The sequence below is a fragment of the Protopterus annectens genome, chromosome 2.part2 (assembly GCF_019279795.1).
Source record: "Protopterus annectens isolate FY-2018-M chromosome 2.part2, PAN1.0, whole genome shotgun sequence".
In the NCBI taxonomy this organism is placed as follows: Eukaryota; Metazoa; Chordata; order Ceratodontiformes; family Protopteridae; genus Protopterus; species Protopterus annectens.
This window is the reverse complement of record NC_056730.1, coordinates 923,297,426-923,316,548: the sequence shown is the minus strand read 5'-3', so window position 1 is coordinate 923,316,548 and position 19,123 is coordinate 923,297,426.

Here is a 19,123-nt window from a genome sequence, read left to right as displayed (position 1 = left end):
TCAGTGCTAACTAACTTGTCAGTGTGTCCAATGTGTTACAGGTAGGCTGCACACAGCACATGTATAAATGGGCTGGATAGTGTTATCAGTCACCTGATGGTGACAGTGGTCACCATACAGTGCACATGGGACATGTACCAGGGGTACCATGGTGTAATGACAGTATACCCAGTACCCACACCCCACTGTGGATATTGTACGCACTGGAACCCATGATGACACTCTGACATGCCCACCATCACACATTAACCAGGACTGCAATACAACCTCTTGTCCATCCCAAGACTGCTACTACAGGGATATGAATCTAATGCACACGTCACAGGCATAGTAGGGTGATGCATTATCATGCCTCTCCTATGGGCAGCAACATCACTGTCCCTAATACTGTGTGGCAATGTGTATTGTAATAGGAGTATGTGGTCTTGGAATGCTGTACCCTACATATATACACACATGCACACATATACACACACTTGCCAGAACTCAGTGTGTATCCCATGCCTATCAACCCATTTGTACAACAGTGTTGTGCTGGTACTGCAAGGCCCAGGTAACCCTTAGGGAGAGGAGCATAACAAGGTACATGTAATGTCCAGTACAGCAGCAGCCACATCTAACTATGGCAATGGGTGTTGTGGTGGGTGTGAAGGGCTTCAGGGTATTCCCAACTACAGGTGTACTAACACACAGACACAGATATCCTCAGTAATGCACACATACACATTTGTCAGTACTGGGGTGCATTGTTGCAGGTGTTCGTAGGTGTGTACCTAGCTATTGTCCATGGAGAGATGGGAAGGGAAGGGGATGTGTGTACAGTCATATCATGCCACCTGCCATGTGCCAGCAGGCAATCTATCTACAGACACCACTGTGGTGACCCTCAGGGTGAGGGTGACATGCATCAGCCAATCCTCTGGGGGCCTCCTGGAAATGGCAGGTGAGGTGCTCCAGTTGACATGTATGCAACATGTATTACATAACATGGTTAGTGTCTGTCTTGGAGACCTATACCCAAGCATGTTCTGCTGACTGTGGTAGTGTAGTGGAGGTATCCATGGCATGTGGTGCGTATAGGGTGTTGTGTCCTATCTGTGCCAGTTATAACACAGCTGGGCAGACATGTTAGTGTCAGTCAAGCACAGGTTGCCTGTATGTATCCAAGCTGGATACCTGACATCTGCACATCTGTACAGGGACTGAAAGACATCAACTCGCCAACTTGCTATGCAGTAGGATGAATGTATTGACAGATAGACGTCTGACACCGATAGGTATGCCATTATTACATAATGGCAGCCCTCACTGACATGTGGTATACAGACAGTAGTGTACAGTTAATTTCCACATGTCAGATCATTATCCAGTAGGAAATATATGTGACACAGCTCACACACCGGGAACACGACAGTGAGGACTCAGAGTCCATCTATGCATGCAGGGGTGTTTGTTGCCAGTACTGCAATTAGCGATCTACTCTTGCTTGGGAAAGCACTGCCAACAGTAGTAACATCATGATACACTACATGCCAGTGTGACTGCACGTAACCTGGGATACTACCCTTGTATGTAACACATTTACATGGATAAGAGTGTTGTGCAGGTCATATATACTCAAGTGTCCCAAACAGGATACTCATACTCCTTGCTACTGTAATGACTACACATAGATGCATGTTATGTACATGGCATTATATACACCTATTACAGATGTCATTACCCTGCTATGTTATCAGACAGGGATGTGAGCACAGGTTACCAGGGGTGAGTCATGCCTAGCAGGTGTCACCATTACTGCAATATAACAGCTAAGCAAATTTTCGCACTGGTAAGCAAAGCCTACACGGTGTAAGCGCCCATACATTTAACCGTACCTTAGCACCGCTTAGCTGCAAGCCCGTGCAAACACACATAAAGCTGCTCAAAATTGCCTTAACCACTCTGTATCCAACAGCCCTTGTCCTGCCCAGCAACAAAATAAACAGCCCTTGCAGGATTTGAACCCAGGACCCTGTACATTACAGTCACAACAGCTAACCACTACACCATGACAGCTGTGAAGACAGGTGTTGTTTTTCCAATACATCTGTCAGTAGACATATTGAATAGCATTGAACAATTGCTGTGACTTTTACAACTGTATAGTACTTATTAGTGATATTACTGTTGCATCACATATGTTGTTATATCTAAATATTCACATATCAGACACATACGGTGTGATACATCTGGAAAGGTATACACAACAGTAATATTTACACATGACAAGGATATGGATATATACATATATAGATATATGTCTATATGTACATACACATATATATCCATATATAAATGTATTTATACACATCTGTATAGTGCATCATATATATGGCTATTTATAGATTTCTCTGTGTATATATATATATATATATATATATATATATATATATATATATATATATGTATGCACATCATATATGTACATATATATCTATTTAGGTCAATATATATGTAGATATCTATAACTATATGTGCATATATAGCCATATATCTGTATATGTGTAAACATATATAGATGTGCATATATTTATATATATATATATATATATATATATATATATATGTATATATATATATATATATATATATATATATATATGTATATATATATATATATATATATATGTATACACATACATGTTTACCATATGTCCAGAACATGGAATGGAGTCATACCTCAGCACCAATAGTCTCAACCTCTTAGTGCAAGGGGATGTCATGTATGTATAGCAGGTATATATGTAGACTGTTGCTACTGTAACAGGGGTTATCTTAACAGATATGTTGTATGTTGGAGGTCACATCTGCTATTGACATGTACACCAACAGTTACTGACAGACATCCTAAGGACATCATAGTACAATACCACTGATAGCACAGTAATGATCCTGTGGACTACAGCAGAGATATGACCAATATATGTGGAGAATCTGCCACACTCTGGTCAGTCTAGAGGTATACACAGATCCCCTTAGTATGAGACGTGGACCAAGCCTGACAATGTGGATGTCAACAGCCATGTACATGGGTATATCATGTAAATACTGGACTACAAATGCCCACACAGTTTATGCATTCACACACTCCTGTCTGTCCTGACACATAATAACTGGTGGTGCAGAGATCACATGGCCACATACTACTCAGTAGTTAGTGACACACATCTGTACAACATCCCACAGCTTTGTCAGAAATACACAACAGTTATGGTGGCCCGGCAGCAGTACATCTTGTAAATATATGGACATAACATCACACTGGGTAATTACACTATGCTGCTAGGTATGTAACAAAGCATTGTGCAAACTACAGGCAGACTGCCACAACACTGGCCTACATCTCATATGAGGGAATACACATGTACCTGCAAATATAGCAGGCTCTACAGGCATGTCACAGCACAGAGTAACAGACACCTGTGTGAAAGTGCATACCCACAACCAGTGTGAACACAGCCACAGCCACATATGTTATGCAAGCTTAATATTACAGGATATGGACTGTCTGATCAACACCATCCTCATATGTGCACTCACACCCTAACCCTACATATACTGGGTCATGACACAGTGTGGTCCAATGTCTGTCTGTGGTATGGGACACGTGTGTGTTTGGTCCTACAAACATGTGAGCCGATAGGGTACCATACACTGGAGCAGCATGAAACATCAGATAGAACAAGACCAAGAACAATGACATCTACCACAGTCTGTACACAGGCCAAGGTACGTATTCGCAATACACATACTGTTGACAATCACCATAAGTACACAGACCCCACTACTGTACACACAACCACATAATGCCCAGATTATATCCTCATAAATAACCCCTACTATACATAACATATCTAGCAGTCTGAAATCAGACTGGCTTGTTATCAGGTATGATGCCAATACATAATGGTGTACAGAACATATGCACCTCTTACTGCATAACATATGTACAAAGGTTGACAGAGTTGTGGCTGGAGGCACAAACACAGGGTCAGTATTGACATGTTGCTGTGATAAACTCATACATTTACTGATGTAACAGGGTTTGTTGTGACATATGTCTTATGAGGGATATGAAGTCAGTAACTCTCATGGTTGTCACCATGTACTAACTGCAATCCTCAGACTGTGCTTCTGCAGTTCTAAGATAAGTGAACTGTGAGTAACACAAGACACATACGACTCCAAACACTGGCCAGTCTGCAGATAACCATACAGGTGGGTGTTTTCTCAAACATATAACACTGCCATGACAGGTATTAAATCATGTAGACCAGCCATATCCATACAAACCGTGTTAAACTAACATTACTCCAAATGTAGAAGAGCAACGCTTATATTCTGTAGTCATGTCTGGAACATCCCCCTCCTGTTTGTTGGCCTGTCTCCACAGTGTATGTTGTTAGAGGTATATCCCACTACCATCGGTGATGCTGTTTGCCAAACACTGACATGAAGTCCTGCTCACAGTGAATGAAAAGGGCTAACACCCACATGGTGTTCCTAGTTATAGGAGTGTGTTTCCATGTAATTGGTTATGGGAATGTTGCCACAGCTGTCCCACATGCAATCAGCTAGTGGGGGACTGCAATTTGTGCAGAGACCATCGGCAGATTATGAGCATCCCTTACAAAACACAAGCTGCTGCCTAAGAAAAGCAGGTGTACTTCTCCAAATTCACAAGAGAGGGAGTGAGACAGACAGAGACAAAGTAAGACAGGTAGGGGACGGGAGAGTAAAACCTAAGCATATTTGTGTCACACGCTTACCAGTATGAGGTTTCAAACCCCTGCCTGACTATGTATTGGTATCACATGTCTATGCCTTTATTGTATACGGCACAGAGCTTATATGTTGGGGATCTGTCCAAAGGTATATTTGATGGTTAGTGACATTTGCAGCAATGATAAAGGAGGGATAAGTTAGGTGTAGTACACATGCCTGTCCACATGAACAGGTGTCAAGGTCAATACAGCCCACTCTCTCAGGGACTCACACACATTATCACAATTGGCAGGGTCAGGATTAGACTTCCTAACTATCTTGTTTGCCACAATACAGTAAAACGCAGGTATCACATGCACCACAGATGTTATCAGGATGATATATGGGCAAAGGGTATGCCAGGGTGTCTGACATCAGAAGGCATGCTTCAGTAGGCCAATGGGAGGTGTAGTGAGTGTGAATGGTGTCCAGTTCATTATACTCCACACACACACAAACACAGGTTGCCAGTACTGACATGCATGGGTGCATTGCTTCAGAGGTGGGTAGTGGTTGACTATGCCAGAAGGCTGTATAAGGCTTGGTAAAGGGTATTCCTTGGCATAAGGCCACATGACAATGGTCTGCTGTGTGGGTCAGGGGTGTAGTGTCTGGATTGGCCCATACAGGTGGGTATTGTATTCACCATCCAGTCATCTGGGTTACTATTGTGGGTGGCCAGTGCTGTGCAATGCTTGCCATGTATGTGTTCTATAGTCCATGACATGGACGGTGTCTGGGATGTGCACACATTCCACATGCATGTTCTGTGACATGTGGAAGTGTACCTGGGGTGCATGGGGCATGGTGTGTACACAGATTATCATCAGATGTGCCATTCCTGGCCTCATGTGGTGAGAACTGGCAATGGACACCAGGTTGACCCTGCACCTACATTGACAGCATGATACAGGTATTCCCTGATATCAGTGGCATCTGTCCATACAGGGCATGTGTATAAGGCATGGTATATCCTTTGTGAGTTACATTTGCTGGCTCTACAGTTGTTGCAGGCATCCAGTGGGGAACATAGCAAAGGAGCACTGTATGCAATTATGTGCCTATTGTAGGGATGGGACAGGGTGCCACGCCCTCTGTAGTCCACTGCAATTACACCATGGTTACTATCTGTGGGCAATATGCAGGGAATTGCCAACACAGTGGTTGTTGCCTAGCCGAGTGTGTTTGTGTATGAGACATGGGTTGAGAGTGTTATCCTGGTAATACAAGGGTTGCTTATATTGTTTGCCAGGCCTTGATGTCACATGCAGGGGTATGGATTGTCTACCCCAGCCTCTCTGCTGTTTGACATCTGTTATCCTTGCAATATTGTGACATATAATGGGCCCACCATATAAGAAATTTGCAAAACCCGCACCACACTGAGTCCAGTTTTTACACACTCACAGCTACCTCCACACAGGATACGTATGACAAACACACACACAGACACACGCACACACAAAATCTCACAGTTACCATGTCTGGGATTAGAACTCCTATCTAACTAGTACATCACACTACAGCATTATGCAGTTATAGCACATGCCACAGAGATTACTGGGCCACTTAATGAAATCCCAATACCTCCGAACTACATGCTCTAGGGACCTAAACCTTGCCACCACAATAAACAGAACATGCTGGAGGGATAGATTCCTGTCCCAGAGACTTCCCATACTCTCGAACAAACTACATATCTATATAAAAACAAAGCTCCTTATTAGCACTCTTCAAGAAAAATCTTGATGATTGGATGGGAGATAGGAAATTCACCCTGGGGATCACTTCTGTGGCTCTGCTCAACAGTGGCACAGGAAACTAATTTTCTTGGGTGGCGAAAGCCAGGGTACCTTTTGGCTAGGCTTATATAGGCCCTAGGGCCTACAGCCTAGTACCTACCTATGAACCTATGAACTTCTTCCCCAAAGATGTATTTCAAAGTGAATGATATCAGCAGGTTTGCCAAAGTAGGGCAATGGAGGTTGTCGTGACTGTGAATGGCCTCAAAAGCATTGCTCCCCATACAGACAAACAAAAACTTCTACACTTGCCATGTCTCGGAATAGAACTCCTACCTAACTAGTATATCACACTACAACATTACACAGTTATAGGATGTGCCATGGAGATTACTGGGCTATTCCTTCCCCAAAGGTGTATTTCAAAGTGAATAACATCAGCAGCCCTGCCAAAGTAGGGCATTTGAAATTGTAGCATGTGTGACTGGCCTAAAAAGCATTGCTCCCTACACAGACAAACACACACACAGTTGCAACATCTGGAATTAAAACTCCTACCTAACTAGTACATCACACTACACCATTGCGCAGTTATAGGATGCACCATGGAGGTTACTGGGATACTTCTTCCCCAAAGGTGTATTTCAAAGTGAATGACATCAGCAACCTTGCCAAGGTTGGGCAATGGAAAGTGTAGTTCATAGGTTCATAGGTTGATACTAGGCTATCGGCCCTAGGACCTATACATGCCTAGACATGACAATTCCCTGGCTATGTCTTCCCACAATATTTACTTCCCTGGACCCCTGTCTAGCAGGGCAGCTGGCATGATCCCCGGGGTCTGTTTCCCATCTCCCATCCAGTCGTCCAGGTTCCCTTTGAAAAGGGCCAAAGAGGCACTCTGCTTGACATGTATGGGCAGTCTCTTCCAGTCTGGGGCCTCTCCGGGTCAGGAACACATCCCTCTAGCATGTAGTGTTCATTGTGATGACAAGATTTGGATCCCTGGAGCATGTGGTTGTGAGGATTTGGAATTCTTTAAGTGTAGCATGTCCAACAGCTGTGGGTTTGACATGGCATGGTATGTTAAGCAGAGATTGCCTCTGACAACACAATACGTGACAGAGTATAACTAGATGATTTTCAGATGGTCAGCATAGGGCATCTGGTTAAGGCCTGTGATTCATTTTGTGAGGTATGTCTGCAGCCTCTCTAGTTGTTGCAGATGTCTTGTGAGGTACATCGGGCCATTGTAGTCTGTACTGGGTCTACTGAGAGATGGCTACAGTGAGACAATGGCTTCCTTTTCCTGGATATAAAGCCCTTAATGGGAGGTGTGCCACATAGGTGGGTTTCCTGACTGTTGTGGTGATGTGATTATCAAAGATGAGGCCACTGTCCACCTGTGCCCCTAAGTCTGTTATCACACTTTAGGTGTTTAGTGTACTGCCACCTACTTGGTACTTTACAGGTACATGTCCCTTCCCAAAGGGGATAACTATATTTCTTGGCATTGATCTTGAGGCCATGTCTCAGGCACCAAGCATGTCTTTCTGTAAGGCCCTTCTGTAGAATATCCACATCATGTGGAGATTCAATATTGGCTCCCAGTGTGCAGTCATCTGCGACCTTTGTTTGCCAGAGTCCCTTACTGTTGGACTGTACTTCAGAGCAATAGAATCCAAACAAGGACGGTGCCAGGACTGAACCCTAAGGTACTCCAACTGTCGCTTGTCTGGAGCTAGGGTTGGTGTCCCCTACATTTACAATGTGGGTTCTGTCAGTACAGCATTTGGTAGCCCATTGGGTGACACAGGGATTAATGGCCAGCTTGATACATGTATCTATGATTCCAGACTGAGGGATGGTGTCAAAGGCCTTAGCAAGGTCTGGATAGGATGTGTGAACCACCTTACCCTCTTCCACAGCTCTGGAGATGGATTCACATTTGTCATTCAGGTTGAGATGACATGATCGGCCCTTCACAAACCCAACCTGGTTAGGGTCCAGTGTTTGCAGGTTGCCAATGTCTTTGTTTTAATTTCCATGATAATACATTCCATGGCCTTGCAGATCAGGCATGTCATACTGCTGGGGCTGTAGTTCCCAGGATCCAAGGTGGATCCCCCCTTGTGGACTGGGATAACTGTAGCTGTGCGCCACACAGTGGGCACAAAGCCTAAGGTGTGGCTATGATTATACATGTCACATAGGTGAGGTGCCAGTTCAGTTTGTAGCTCATGTAGTATGCTGCCGGGGATGTTGACTGGTCCCATGGCAGCTGTTGTCATACCAGAATCTGACACTCTTTCCATGTTGAGATGGGCCCTTTGGGGGTTGGGAGGGGGGTGCAGTTGGCACTGAATCGATCTGCCAGGATATTGGCAATATCCCTGAGAGCAGTATATTTAATACCATCCTGTTGTAGCTCAGAGCAGTTCTGAGCATTGCCATTTAGATTTCCCACATAGCTGTGGAATGGCTTGCAGTTGTCTTTGACATATTTGGCTATATTATGTTCGTAGCTAGCTTTGGTGGATGTTATGAGGGATCTCTGTTTCTTACTGTAGCTGTTAAGGGAGTATTTTGAATTCTGAAAATTCCCTGTTTCTATAACAGTTTCCTCCTTTAATTGTACAGTATGTTTATGGCAGGGGGGCACCACATTGGCTTCCTTTTTTTGGTGGGGAGCGTCTTGGTTCTATGTTGGATGGCATGATCCATGCATGAGTGGATGTGCTCATACAGTACCTTCATGTATGATTCAGCAGTCGTCCTTTCAGTTCACATCTGCATGGGTGTCATGACGTTAGTCATGTCTGACATGTGTAGCATGACATTGGCTTTGGAGATGTGTGTTACGGAGGTTTCCTTACTGGGTGTGGGGGAGGGATGTTGATGTTAAGGGTGATTTTCTCATAGCAGACCTGACCACTGATGGGGTGACCATAGGTGTGGAGCATTGATTTCCCATATTAGTAATGACCAGGTCTAGGGTATTTTGAGCCCATGGTGGGACTATGGGTTACTTAATCCAGGGCATTAGGAATTATGACTTCCAAGAACTGTTGGGCACATGTGTTGGTACACAAGTAGTTTTCCCACTTAATGGCAGGGTAGTGTAAGTCACCCAGTATTAGGGTGTTTGTTTGCATCATAATATTTCACAGTATGTTTCAAATGCTATAGTGGGTATCATGGGGCATGGTGGGGATCTGTAGCAAGCTATACAATTTGGAATGCAGTCTAACCTACTGTTAGTTGCATCGGGGGTATTTCAGACACATTCTGTTGGGCAAGTAGCATGATGGTGTGAATAACCTCGGTGAATATGGACACTCCTCCACCTTTATTGTTTTGGTCATGGTTTTGTGGCCAACAGGTATGGTGAGAGCTGTACCTGGTAATAGAGGGGTGCTCTCTGGAGCCTTGGATCAGGTCTCTGTTACTGCACAGTTATCGAAGTTCTCCATTTTTAGATGTGTGTAGTGACTGTGAATGGCCAGAAAAGTATTGATTCCCTACACACAGAGTTTCACAGATGTCATGTCTGGGAATAGAACTCCTACCTAACTAGTATATCACACTACAGCATTATACAGTTATAGCATGTACCATGGAGCTTACTAGGCTACTTCTTCCCCAAAGGTGTATTTCAAAGTGAATGACAGCATCCCTGCCAAAGTAGGGCAATGGATGTTGTAGTAACTGTGAATGGCCTCAAAAGCATTGATCCTTACACAGACAAACAAAAACACACAAACATTTACACTTGCCATGTCTGGGAATAGAACTCCTACCTAACTAGTATATCACACTACAGCATTATGCAGTTATAGGACGCACAATAGAGATTACTGGGCTACTCCTTCCCCAAAAGTGTATTTCAAAGTGACTGACATCAGCAGGCTTGCCAAAGTAGGGCAATGGAAGTTGTAGTGACAGTGAATAGCCTCAAAAGCATGGATCCATACACAGACACACACACAAACCTTTACACTTGCCATGCCTAGGATTTGAACTCCTGCCTAACTAGCATATCACACTACAGTATGACACAGTTATAGCATGTGCCACAGAGATTACTGAGCTACTCCTTTCCCAAAGGTGTATTTCAAAGTGAATGACATCAGCAGCCCTGCCAAAGTAGGGCAATGGAAGTTATAGTGACAGTGAATTGCCTCAAAATCATGGATCCCTACACAGACAAACAAATACACAAACCTTTACACTTGCCATGTCTGGGATTAGAACTCCTATGTAACTAGTATATCACATGCCACAGAGATTATTGGATACTCTTCCCCCAAAGGTAGATTTTAAAGTGAATGACATCAGCAACCCTGCCAAAGTAGGGCATTTGAAATTGTAGTGAGTGTGACTGGCCTAAAAAGCATTGATCCATACACAGACAAACACATACAGTTGTCACGTCTGGGACTAGAACTTCTACCTAACTGGTGCATCACACTACAGCATTATGCAGTTATAGGACACACCACAGAGATTACTGGGCTACTCCTTCCCCAAAGGTGTATTTCAAAGTGAATGACATCAGCAGCCCTGCCAAAGTTGGGCATTTGAAATTTTAGTGAGTGTAACTGGCCTAAAAATCATTGATCCATACACTGACAAATACACACACACACACACACACACACACACACACACACACACACACACACACACACACACACACACACACACACACACACACACACACACAGTTGACACATCTGGGATTAGAACTCCTACCTAACTAGTACATCATACTACAGCATTACACAGCTATAGGACGCACCACTGAGATTACTGGGGTACTCCTTCCCCAAAGGTGTATTTCAAAGTGAATGACATCAGCAGCCCTGCCAAAGTAGGGCATTTGAAATTGTAGTGAGTGTGACTGGCCTAAAAAAGCATTGATCCCTACACAAACACACACACACACACACACACACACACACACACACACACACACACACACACACACACACACACACACACACACACATGCACACTTGCCATGTCTGGGATTAGAATTCCTACATTACACTACAGCTTTACTTAGTTATAGGACACGCCACAGAGATTACTGGGCTATTACTTCCCCAAAGGTGTATTTCAAGGTGAAGACATCAGCAGGCTTGCCATAGTAGGGCAATGGGGAGTGCAGTGTGTGTGCATGGGCCATAACCCATTCATCTAGAGGCAGGCACACAACACTCCGGCACACACAGGTTTATATTCTACATGTACGTGAATACAACTGCTACATGACTACTGACTTGTACAGTCATGTTACACAGTTAGCACAAGGACCATAGACACTATAGTGCTGAGAGATACCAGAGGCAAATGTCTACAGTGATAGACATTTGCACATCATCTGGTTTTAGCCAACTGGATGTGTGCTGGGTGGGACAGGCCTCATGATGGGAGGCTCTTTGTCACTGTCACTCTCTTCCACACATCTATGTATGTGTATTTTTGCCTATTATAGTGTGTTGTCCCTGGATATATGTGTGTATTCCTATCCAATGTGTGTGCAAAGCATGACTGGTGTGTACTGAGGAGTGTGTGCACAAACATCTGTGACTGTCAGATATGTATAGTCCACTGTTGTTGACAGACATGGGCTTCATTTCTTTAACTATGGGAGCATGCCCAGTATGACTTTTCAGTATTTTGTTCTCAGACACAGGCTTTGTTTCTCTGTGTGAGCATGCCCAGTATGACCTTTCAGTATTTTGTTGTCTGACATGGCCTTCATTTTTCTAAGTGTGGGAGCATGCCCAGTATGACCTTCTATATTGACTGTGTAAATCCATTCCAGGTAGATTATACTCCAGTGCAGACTTTTGTGTTCTACGCCTACAGATAGCAACCTATTTCTGCGGGATATCTGTAGATAGGTTGACAATATGGGGTCAAAATGGGCAAAGGATAGTGGGTTACTGTAGGTAATTGTGTCTATGCTGCTTCTGTTACATGGTCTTGGTGTTAGCAGAGATATTCAGACATATGTACCGTTTTACACTGTGATGTGTTATGTCATCAAGTACTGTCAGGTATACATATTTGCTTGCAGTGATGTCCTGGGGAACACAGGGTGAATTCAGCTGTGTCCATTATTGTGGTTAGCAGCCTACATATTCTTGCACAATCATGCCATTCTGGAGGGGAAGCTGCAGACACTTGCTGCTGGTTCTGCGCAAATGGTTCAGCACCTTGGTACAGTGGTGGCTGAGGATCCCATGCTTGTACATCCATCAACGTGACAGTATGGCTATATCCTGCTGTGGCCATACCTCACAGCTGTACAGATTCATACAGGTTACCCAGAGGCAGGGGTCATAATTCTGGACATTACCCCTTCACATTGTGGTTTACAAGCAGGTTTGTAGCCACCCATTCTTGTGTTTGCAGCCAGGGAAAGTATGTGCTCACGGCTGAGTTATGGACTTCACACACTCCATGCCGCCCATGCTCCTACCCCCCTCTATTATTTTATCCTTTTCCAAACATTATGCAAACATTATCTGATATGTTCCCTATAGTTATCACCTCATCCCAGCAATAATTTGGTGTTGGTCCACAGTTCATGCAGTAGGACATGTGGCTGAGATTTGTCCACATGGCCTTGCATTTGGGTTCTGTGGACTGTGTTATGTTGCTATTTAGGAGTCCATGACATAACATACATTGGCAGTACGGGTGAGACACAGGCCTTTGGCAGAGGACTGTAGGCCATTTGGTAGTGATGCAGGCCAGCTGTAGCAGGCCGTTGCATTCTGTCACTCCTACAGTCCCAGACTCCAATACACTGTATTCCTTTGCGGTGACAGGGTAGGTGTGCAAAGTGTTCATGCCAATACTTTCTGTCATTATTGATCCAGTGGTGCGGATGCTGGCAGGGTGCTGCTTACAGCTAGGGACACACCTGCATGGGATACCTGTTCGGCATGCTGCATTCTTTAGCTATTGCCATACAGAGGTGGGGGTCATATTGTACCCATTCTCAACAGCAGGGATAAGACTGGAGAGGTATCTGTGGGTGGTGGTGGGGTGAGCTGGGTGCATGTGTGCTATGGACAATACTTGCATCTGACTCACTGATATGCATGGAGCATTCCACTTATGCTGGCTTGTGCAGGGACATCAGCTGTTTCTCAATACTTCATACCTATGACCTTTGTGGTCTGCCAGTGTTTGGCCAGACAACATCGGTATTCCCTACTACAAGCCCAAATAATGTGCTGCTAACCTGTATGTAGAATTCCAAGGATGTGTCCATTTGACAGTTACATATTATACCCTGTCTGTCCGGGGTACTTCCCCCTGTGTACTTCTTGTATGCCTGGGCCCACAATCATGCCATGTCCATCTTTCAGATGGTGACACATATTACTTCCAAACATTTTCTATGGCTTACTGCTGGAATGCATTTTTCTGGCAAGCATTGCTTTTGGCACTGCAGTTGTAAGAACTCGGCCCTGTCATCAGCTGTACTGGCCAGTGGCCACCAGGACAAACCTCACCATGCATACATACTGACCACTGTCACACAATATACGACACACACCAACCTAACACACACAGCCCTGCATATTGTACACATGCTGCAATCTATCCTGCTACCTTGGCCAGCTCAGGTAATCTGTGCTCCACAGTTATTATACCTACACATACATGTTACTACATTTCTACATAGGATGGGGGGGGCACACCTGACTGTTACTACATTTCTGCATAGGATTGGGGGGCACACCTGACTGTTACTATATTTCTACATAGGATTGGGGGGGCACACCTGACTGTTACTACAGTTCTACATAGGATTGGAGGATCACACCTGACAGTTGTACACATTTGCTATGACTGTACTGGTATTTCAGGTACTCCATTTCATTCTGTATTCTGAGCTATCATGCTGACTAGAGGCATATCAGTGTACTACAGGTCTTAGGTTTGATTGACCTACATTTCAGTTTCTGACTTCTTACCCTTCAGAACTAACATCCCACTGCCTGACCTGTTGTAGTCTGTCTGTGTAGGTCTGGGGGGTGTTCTCCATAGTCATCAATCAGAGGTCTTAGCACAGACTTTGTTTGTGTTTGTCTACACCTGTCCTGCTTGCTAAGACTGTTGTTGGGTATGTGAGCCTCCCTGACTGGCATGTGTGTGTCTTATGGTCACACATGTGGCCCAGCACATTTCCTGCAGTGAGTTTTGTCACCCTGTCTAGTACTGGCTACTATGGTGACACCAGTATTTGTTACAGATCTCATGCTGCCACTATAGTTGTCTCTACCATCTGCTGACATCTCATTCAGCCAACCGATTACCTTGCATGCTCACATCCATACCACAGATACAAGTAACAAAACATACTACTCCATTTGGCAATTGATTGGAAGAGTGACTTATCTTGTGGCTGTGCCAGTATTGAGGATGGTGTTGGAGGGCTGACTATGTTGGATGCACATAGTACACTCCCTATAAATGGTTAAGCACAGGTAGTGCCATGTTTGGCATTCCTTTTACTGTATGTGCGAGTCAGAGAGAGGTGTCATTCCCTGGGTTCCTAGTGTATGTGCTATGTGTTGCCTCTTTGCCATGGCCTGGCCATACTGGGCACTCTTCCTTCTGCCTACTGGGGCAGGCATAGGTTGTTCCTCCTCAGAGTCTCTCTGTGCCTGCACAGGCCTTGGCAATGGTGGGGGGCTGTGTGGCACTGGGACCATGACTTGAACATCCCAAACACATGCTCTATTATGATTCTGGTCTGTGCATGTGCCTCATTATGGAGTTCTTGTTAGGGTATGTGTGCATTTCTGATGAGTGTCATCAGCCATGGCTCCAGTGCGTAACCAGCATCCCCCACAAGTGGCCGTAAGGGATGTCCCCATTGGCAAATCTCTGGTACAGCTGCATCAGATGCCAGATATGGGAGTTGTGATAGCTTCCAGGACAGCCAGCACACACATTCATTATAATGTCCTGGGCATCACACACGACCTGGAAGTTGATGGAGGGGAAGCCCTTATGGCTGATGTAGACCCTACCCCACTCTCCAGGTTGTGCTTTGATGCATATGTGCGTGCAGTCTATAGCACCCACTACCTCAGGGTATTCTGCTATTTGGTGGAAGAGACGCATATTGCTGGTCAATGCCTCATGGCTGTTGTGGATATATACGTGCTCACCGGCATGTGCTGAAATGGCATCCGGGGACTGGTGGAGTACACTGGATGCTGATGCCTGTGAGATCCCCATGATATCCCCGGTTGGCCTTTGGAAGGTACCTGTTGCTAGTATTCTTAGCCCTATAAATACCTTGGTATCCACTGGGATGGGTTCCCCTCTGTTGGTTCTGTGTATGAGGTATGGATGGCACAGCTCAACAGTTTGCTGTAGGTGGTCCCTGTCCACCCTATAGCGCTTCACTATCTCCAGCTCATGTAGCCCCTGGTAGGTTACACTGGGTCTGTACACTCTTACCCTTCACCTCACTGTGGGTTGGTCGTCAGTATTCTCATCCTCACCATCCTTAGCCTCTTCCACATGTTGATTTATGATAGCTGCTGCAGCACCTATTATTTTGTTGCTTTTGTTTGGTAACATTTCCCCACTTGTGTACACCGGTGGTGTAGAGTTTGTGGGAAAAACAGAGGGAAAGGTGTTTGCACAGTTTATAGTGGTGTGCTGGGCTGGGCTGGGCTGCTGCCTCTGTAATTGGCTGATTCTGATACATTTCACCTGCCAGCTATGCTAGTTCTCCTTGATTACCTTCCTACTGCTGTTTTCCCTTCACATTGCCTTCATGTTTAAGCCCAGGGGTGTGCCATGCAAACACAGTGCTCAGATGTGCACGGAGCTGCTATTTCCTGGTTTACTTTTTTTTTTTTCCTTGCGCAAACCCATTTAGGCAATGTAAAGAGTGCTAGGCAGCCTCAGACAAACCCCCTTGCTAAGCTCTGCTAAGCTCAGGGCAAACCCGAGCCACAGGGCTCCAATAAGCTTACAGTATGCCTGACACACCCCTCTGTGATGTCAGCTGTCTCTTAGGCTTGCACCATGGTCTTCCTGCACTGACACGGTTGGGTGCAGGCTAGCCATGATGGGGGATCTAGGATTCAGTATAATTTCCCTCATTTGCATAGGATTGCCTGCTAATGCCTAGTTACAAGTCCCACACTGAGCCTTCCCCCTTAGCAACCACTATTCACTGGCCATGTTGTCTTCTGCCTGCCATTGAGTATAATGGCAAAATTGTGATTTTGGATAGAATGCTTATTTCAATATTTTTTTTTATTTTCGGCCCAATCCCATTTGCATCTGCTGCACTACGCTTAAACAGCCATAATCGGCTAAAAAAAATTAGTTTTTTTTTTTTTGCAACAGTTTTCCATGCCAATGGCCATATATTTGGCCATTGGCATGCTTTACACTTTATGTACACCTTTTATTTGGAGCTGTCATAGCTCCGTTTTGTAGTTTGCAGAAATGTACTTGGTTACTAATCGAGTACATTTCTGCAGACTACACTAGTCCTGCACAGCCAGTTGCCAGCTTCCTGGATCACAAATTCACCTCATTTGCATGGTTTTCACCTGAAAATGGGGTAATTTGCATACAGGAGCTGTGTCCATGCAGGAATAGTGCAGGAGTTCTCGTGCGTGTCCTGGCAGCTTATTCTTGGATCGCACGGTGGCCATATTGCCTCCAGCAGCTCCTGCAGTATTCCTGCACGCCGTGCAGAGCTTGCTGAATCCTGGGGTATGATTTACATGTGTTGCGGCTCTAATATTTGACAAAACTCTTGAAAACATTGAAGTGAATCTAGTATTTTATAGAATTAATCTGCTGTAATTGTCTTGGGGCTGCATAGTAATTTTAACTGCCACTTCTTAAACTGTCACAGGAAAGAAAGAATGTTTGCCCTGTCAGCATACAAAATGTTCACTTTTCTGTTCAGATGAAGAACAGTTATGTTGTCACTGTTTACATTTGTTTTTCAACACCAAGGAATGAAGAACGAGGTCGGACCCAAAATGGAATTTATTGCGAACACCACGAATGTAAAAAACAAACAACAGCTCAACACAGCAGCTCAACAGCTCAACAGAGTCGATTAACCTAGGTTTCGTCCTATGTGGACTTCTTCAGAATAAAAGTTAAAGAAGTTCACTTAAATAAGGCTAAACATCAACCCCACTCATGTCATTAACCAATCAATTATCTAATCTAACAACAATAAAAATGAAAATAAGTTAAAAAGACAAACACAATCATATAAAATATATGTATAAATGTGTAAAAATTAAAATATATGTAGTATTAGCAATAGATACTATTTATACATATAACTTGAACCAAAAATGATAAACTACATTCCGTATACAATCAAATACATCAAAAAATTAGCCCAAAATATGTTTGAGCTTGAGAACAGGCTTGATTGTGCAACAATCATTTAGCCCTGGATGACAATGTGCATCCAATCTAAGTTGCCATCTAAGCTCACATAAATCTAAGTGCACCTCTAAAGTTCTACCCTGTGAATCATACCTGATTTGTTGCAGTATACAAAATTTAAAAGAATGGTCTAAACAAGTGGAAATGTGCCTGGCTAATGCATTGGTTAATTTTAGATGTTTTATGTCTAATAAGTGCTCTCTAACCCTTTCTCTAAATTACCTGCAAGTTTTTCCCACATAAAAAACAGGGCATACTTGATACTTGGCCAAATAGACAACATTCTTGGTATAACAATCAAAGTGTCCTGTGATATAAATACGATGTTGATTAAAAGTTAGAATGCTGCCTGATGTCAGTATATGTTCACAAATGGTACATCTCCCACATTTAAAATTGCCAAATACCCTGCTATTACATTGACTTGGGGATAGAGAACATCTTTCAAAAATCTCTTTTAAGGATGTATCCTTCCTATATATAAACTTAGGTGCCAAGGCCATTTTTGCTACTATAATTTTATCCATTTGCAAAATACCCTAATTCTTGTTAACCATACCTGTTATATATTCAGAATCAAAATTGTAAGTTAAAATATAATACAGTGGATGTTCATCTAGTCTTCCTAGATTTCCTAAATTAACAGATGTAATACTAGACTCGTCACTTTTAAGAATGGGAATGTAAAAACCAGTATCCCTTTTATATTTGACCTCCTTGAATAATTCTGAATATAATTCCTTTGGATATCCTCTGTTTAAAAACAAAGTAATCATAAAATTCAATTCTTTTACGAAATCCTCCTCCTTGCTAACCATCCTGGCAGCTCTCACCATTTGGCCCTTTACTATGGCTCTTTTTTGGTGCCTTGGATGCCAGCTACTATATTGGAGGTATGAATTTGAAAAAGTGGATTTTCTGTATATGTTAGATTTTATCATTTGTAATGTCTTATCAAGGTGTTTTTATTAGTGCATTTAGCGTTAACCTTGTTTGAAAGCATGAAAACTTCACTGTAATTCAATGCACTACTTCTAAAAATCTCTCTCTCTCTCTCTATATATATATATATATATCTATATATCTATATATTTATA